Here is a 6,000-nt window from a genome sequence, read left to right on the forward strand (position 1 = left end):
GAATATATATATATATATATATATATATATATATATATATATATTTGGAGAGATGTATTTTATGTACATGAGGCCTCCCAGGTGGCTCACTGGAAAAGAACCTGTCAGTGCAGGAGATTCAAGAGACACAGATTTGATCCCAGTCAGTAAGATCCTCTGGAGAAGGAAATATTTACCCATTCCAGTATTCTTGCCTGGAAAATCTCATGGATATAGGAACCTGGCAGGCTACAGTTCATGAGGTTACAAAGATTCAGGCACAACTGAACGACTGAGTGCACACTCAAGCATTGCATTCACTGTATGAGTGTCAGTTCAGTCTCTCAGTCGTGTCCGACTCTTTGCGACCCCATGAATCACAGCACTCCAGGCCTCCCTGTCCATCACCAACTCCCGCAGTTCACTCAGACTCACATCCATCGAGTCGGTGATGCCATCCAGCCATCTCATCCTCTTTCGTCCCCTACTCCTCATGCCCGCAATCCCTCCCAGCATCAGAGTCTTTTGCATTGAGTCAACTCTTTGCATAAGATGTATGTACATACATTAAAGTATATACTACTGATAATATTTACATAGTCACACATGCATTTACACATAAACCTGTACACATACTATATGCACACATGAGAAACAGGCACTTTTAAGATCAAGGTTAATGCACTATATTGTGAATCATTCTCAAATTACTGGTAAATCCACTAAAATGCATCTTTGAGAAGGAACTAAAAGTATCAAATTTTGTGTTTTCTTCTGGTGAGAAAAAGGAAACCAAATACTGTGGACACACAGAAGCAGGGGAAAAAATGATGAAATAGATGCCACTAAATAAATTACAAAAGTTATGTTTGTATTTTTTTATACAGTCATAAAAATGTAAAAAAAAAAAAAAGTGCTGCGCTGGACACAGTAAATGTCTGATACATGATAAACCCTGCATATGTGAAAATGAAAACCAAATCTGGGACTGAAGGAGGAAGGAAGCCTTCAAAATTTTAATGTACTTAAACTGGAGTGTGTATATCATCAGCAAAGTTTCCAGTTCTGGAGCATACTTTTGGAGGGAGGAGCTTGTCAAAGCAGGCTGCAGAGGTCAAGTAATGCACTTCTTCCCCTCACACAAAGCTTTGATCTAGGGTTTGATGAGAAAATATTCATCTTACCTTCTGGACACCCAGCCCCAGTCAATGCATTACAGGACCCTAGTTAGAAAATATAGCATGGGTGATGGATTTGTAACAGATGGAAGCATTTCAAGACCCCTAAAGCTTTGCTTGTCTCTGTGTTAACAGATGAGAGTGAAGGAACAGATGCCAGAAACAACCAAACAGTTTTCAGGGCACGAAAATAAACACTAAAGGAAAACTGTAGCTTGCCAGAACAGATGATCAAGAAATTAAAACATCTGACGATAAAAGCTAGGTCCAGATGGCATTTATCTCTGACTTCTCAAGAAAAAAGAATAATGATTGGTAGAAAATATATATATATAATTCCTAGAGATAATCTGATTCCCTATGAAATCATAAGAAGTAGACATTACAGAAAAATAGAAAAAAAATAGTTAGATTAGGAAATCATATAAAAATCTTAGGAATGATAGAATATTGTAGCATAAATTGTGCACATATTTATTTTGTGTTTCTAACAGATGGGGTAACAGCCAAAGTTTAATCATCTCCCCAAAGTTACAGAACAAGTACAACCTAGGGTTCAAATGCCTGTTTGATTCCAAAGCTCGGTTTTGCTTTCGCTACCATTGTTTTCATCACTGAGAACCACTGCCGTGGTTCCCAAACTGAAAGGTGCATCACAGTCCCCTGAAAGCTGAAGAAATAGAAATCTGGGGCCTGCATCTCTAGGTTTCTTACTCAGTAGAACTGGGATGGAAACTGAATATTTGTAATTCTAACAGGTTTCTAGAAATATATTTGCCAGAGAGCTCTGCTTTGAGATCTTCCATTCTAGTGAATGAAGATATAAACATCAGGACTTCCCAGGTGGCTCAATGGTAAAGAATCCACCTACCAATACAGAAGACGCCAATTCCATTCACAGGTTGGGAAGATCCCCTGGAGGAGGAAATGACAACCCACTCTATTATTCTTGCCTGAGAAATCCCGTGGACAGAGGAGCCTGGCAGGCTACATGGGATCGCAAAGAGAATGAATAAACACACTGAAAAAACTCATTATGCAAGTAATGCAAACTTACTCCTATTATAAGACATACTTAAGTATCAGAAAAAATAAACAAGTAATAGATTTACTTCAGTATCTCAGGCAGAATACAATATCCCAACAATTTATTTGAAGGATTTGGGAGAAATTATGAGGAAAACCATAACAGGAACTTTTCTGTGGTGTCTGTAGAGATTAGGAAAGAAACAACAACAACAACAGAAGGAGAGAATGTCAAAAACGAGGAACTGAAAAGCAAAGTTAAAAGATTAGTAGTTTAACCATGTACTACTTCTTGCTTATATTTTTCTTTCTTCCTACCATTATATATAATTTTCAGTGTCACATTTGAAAAATATTAAAATTCAAATCAGTGAATAAATGTAAAAGCAAATAGTGTTCCTTTAAGTCTCTCTCTTTAAAACCATTTGTGCCCTTTATTTATTTAATTATTTATTTAATAAATATTTCTTTAGTGCCAACTGAGTGCAAAATACTCTTTTCAATGACAGAAGATAGGAGAAAACAGAGCATATAAATGCTCTTCCCTCACATAGAAAGTTAAAAGAGTTTGTCTTTCATTTTCACCATGTTCTTTTTTAAAACTTCCTTTCACATTAATTTTAGCCTCTTGTACTTTTCTTCATGTCTTTGTCATAGTTTAACTACACAACTTTTTGTTTTTTTCACCAAAGATCCAATTGCTACTTTGTTTCAGTCTAGGTTCTCCAGAGAAACAGAATCAATAACATTATCTATCTATTTATCTAATCTATCTAGATATATAGCTATCTCTCTAGAAAGAGATAGAGAAAGAGAGAGAGAGGGAGAAATGTATAAAAGGAGATTTGCCCTAGGAATTAGCTCAGATGGTTATGGAGGTTGAGAAATCCCATGATCTACTCTGTTCAAGCAGAGAATCATAAAGCCTGTAGTACAATTCAGTCCAAGTCCAAAGAACCAATGGTATAAGTCTGGGAATGCAAAGACACACAAGCCAGAAGCTCTGAAATCCATGGCAGGAGAGATGGATGTCCCAGCTCAGGAAGAGAGAGCAAGAAGTCACATTTCTTCTGCCATTTTTGTTCTATTTGGGTCCCCAGTGTATTAGATGATGCTTCCCTGGTGGCTTCAGTACAATTCAGTCGCTCAGTTGTGTCCCACTCTTTGTGACCCCACGGACTGCGGTATGCTGGGTTTCCCTGTCCATCACCAACTCCCAGAGCCTACTCAAACTCATGTCCATCGAGTCGGTGATGCCATCCAACCATCTCGTCCACTGTTGTCCCCTTCTCCTCCTGCCTTCAATCTTTCCCAGCCTCAGGGTCTTTTCCAAAGAGTCAATTCTTCACATGAGGTGGTCAAAGTATTCGAGTTTCAGCTTCAGCATCAGTCCTTCCAATGAATATTCAGGACTCATTTCCTTTAGGATTCACAGGTTGGATCTCCTTGCAGTCCAAGGGACTCTCAAGATTCTTCTCCAATGCCATGGTGAAAAAAGATCAATTCTTCAGTGCTTTGCTTTCTTTATAGTCCAACTCTCACAATCATACATGACTACTGGAAAAACCATACTTTGACTAGACTGGCTTTTGTCTGCAAAGTAACTTCTCTGCTTTTAAATATGCTGTCTAGGTTTGTCACAGAAAAGGCAAAGGCAACCTACTCCAGTACCCTTGCCTGGAAAATCCCATGGATGGAGGAGCCTGGTAGGCTCCAGTCCATGGGGTTGCAAAGAGTTGGAGACAACTCAGTGACTTCACTTTCACTTTTCACTTTCATGCATTGGAGGAGGAAATGGCAACCCACTCCAGTATTTTTGCCTGGAGAATCCCAGGGATGGGGTAACCTGGTGGGCTGCCATCTATGGGGTCTCACAGAGCCAGACACGACTGAAACAACTTAGCAGTAGCAGCTAGGTTTGTCATAGCTTTTCTTGAAAGGAGCAAGTGTCTTTTAATTTCATGGCTGCTGCAGTGATTTTGGAGCCCACGAAAATAAAGTCTGTCACTGCTTCCATTATTTCACAGTCTATTTACCATGAATTGATGGGACCTGATGCCATGATCTTCATTTTTTGAATGTTAAGTTGTAAGCCAGATTTTTCACTCTCCTCTTTCACTTTCATCAACAGACTCTTCAGTTCTTCTTCATTTTCTGCCATAAGGGTGGTGTCATCTGTGTATCTGAGGTTATTGATATTTCTCCCAGCAATCTTGATTTCAGCTTGTGCTTCATCCAGCCTGGCATTTCACATGATGTACTCTCCATACAAGTTAAATAAGCAGGGTGACAATATATAGCCTTGACGTACTCCTTCCCCAATTTAGAACCAGTCCATTTTTTTATATCTGGTTCTAACTGTTGCTTCTTGATCTATATTCAGATTTCTCAGGAGGCAGGTGAAGTGGTCTGGTATTTCCATTTCTTGAAGAATTTTCTACAGTTTGCTCTGATCCACACAGTCAAAGGCTTTGTGTAGTCAATAAAGCAGAAGTAGATGTTTTTCTGGAACTCTCTTGCTTTTTCAGTGATCCAACGGATGTTGGCAATTTGATCTCTGGTTCCTCTGCCTTTTCTAATTCCAGCTTAAACATTTGGAAGTTCTCATTTCATGAACTGCTGAAGCCTTGGTTGGAGAATTTTGAGCATTACTTTGCTAGCATGTGAGATGAGTTCAATTGTATCTGGTGGCTTAGATGGTAAAGAATCTGCCTGTGGCATTCTCTGGTTTAATTCCTGGGTTGGCAAGAGCCCATGGAGAAGTGAATGACAATCTATTCCATATTCTTGCCTGCAAAATCCCATGGACAGAGAAGAATGGAGGGCTACAGTCCATGGGCTGCAAAGAGTAGGACACGACTGAATGACTAAGCACAGCACATTACAACTTTACTGAGAGTAATCTTTGCTCAGTCTACTGATTCAAATGCCAATTTCTTCTGAAATCACCCTCACAGAAACACCCAGATATAATATTTTGCAAAGTATCTAAACACCCATTAGCCTAGACAAACTAACACAGAGTAACAATGACAGTTTTCATCATTAACATGATTATTTCTGTCTTTGACTGTTTTTTTTTTAATCTGTTCTTCATCTAATTTTTATTTTTTAAGTGCTTAGTGCTTATCTCACCTGCCATCTATGTCTTCTATTTGTAATAGAAGTAATGCAATCTATTACTTACATTAAGTTGTAGCATGCACATATTGATGATATATAGTGATTTTGTTTTTATTATATATATATATATATATATATATATATATATATATATTTGTACAGAGAAGCTGTTCGCTCTACAAATATCTTTACCTAAAAAGGGCACTTGTGCTTCTGCCTGAAAAATGTACAGAAATGTGAGAAGCCCATAGAGAATTTCCTTTCAGTTGCAGATAGATATGGAATAGTGGGTTTGGCTATTTACATAGAGTACTTTACATACATTATTCTAAATTTTGTTTTTCTAATGGGAAAACTTTCGAAACAAAAGTCCTACAGGACAGGACTTTGTCCCACTGCTGACCTCACAGGCTAACACCCATTCACTTATTCACTGAGTTTTGGCCCTCATGACTACCCTATGGGACTTGAAACATTCATGTTTATTTCTCAGAATCATTTCATTAGCAGTTCCCATTTCTTGGAATGTTTCTGAACCTTAATTCCTTGCTTAAATGTTGCTATTCAATCAGGCCCACTATGCTTTACATTTCAATCTCCCCTTGACAATCTCTATCAGCCTCTCTATCTCTCATCATCATCATCCCTTTAACATATCATATCATTTATTTTTTAAATGTATTTTGTTAATTAT

Source organism: Bubalus kerabau, chromosome 2 (assembly GCF_029407905.1).
Source record: "Bubalus kerabau isolate K-KA32 ecotype Philippines breed swamp buffalo chromosome 2, PCC_UOA_SB_1v2, whole genome shotgun sequence".
Lineage (NCBI taxonomy): Eukaryota > Metazoa > Chordata > Mammalia > Artiodactyla > Bovidae > Bubalus > Bubalus kerabau.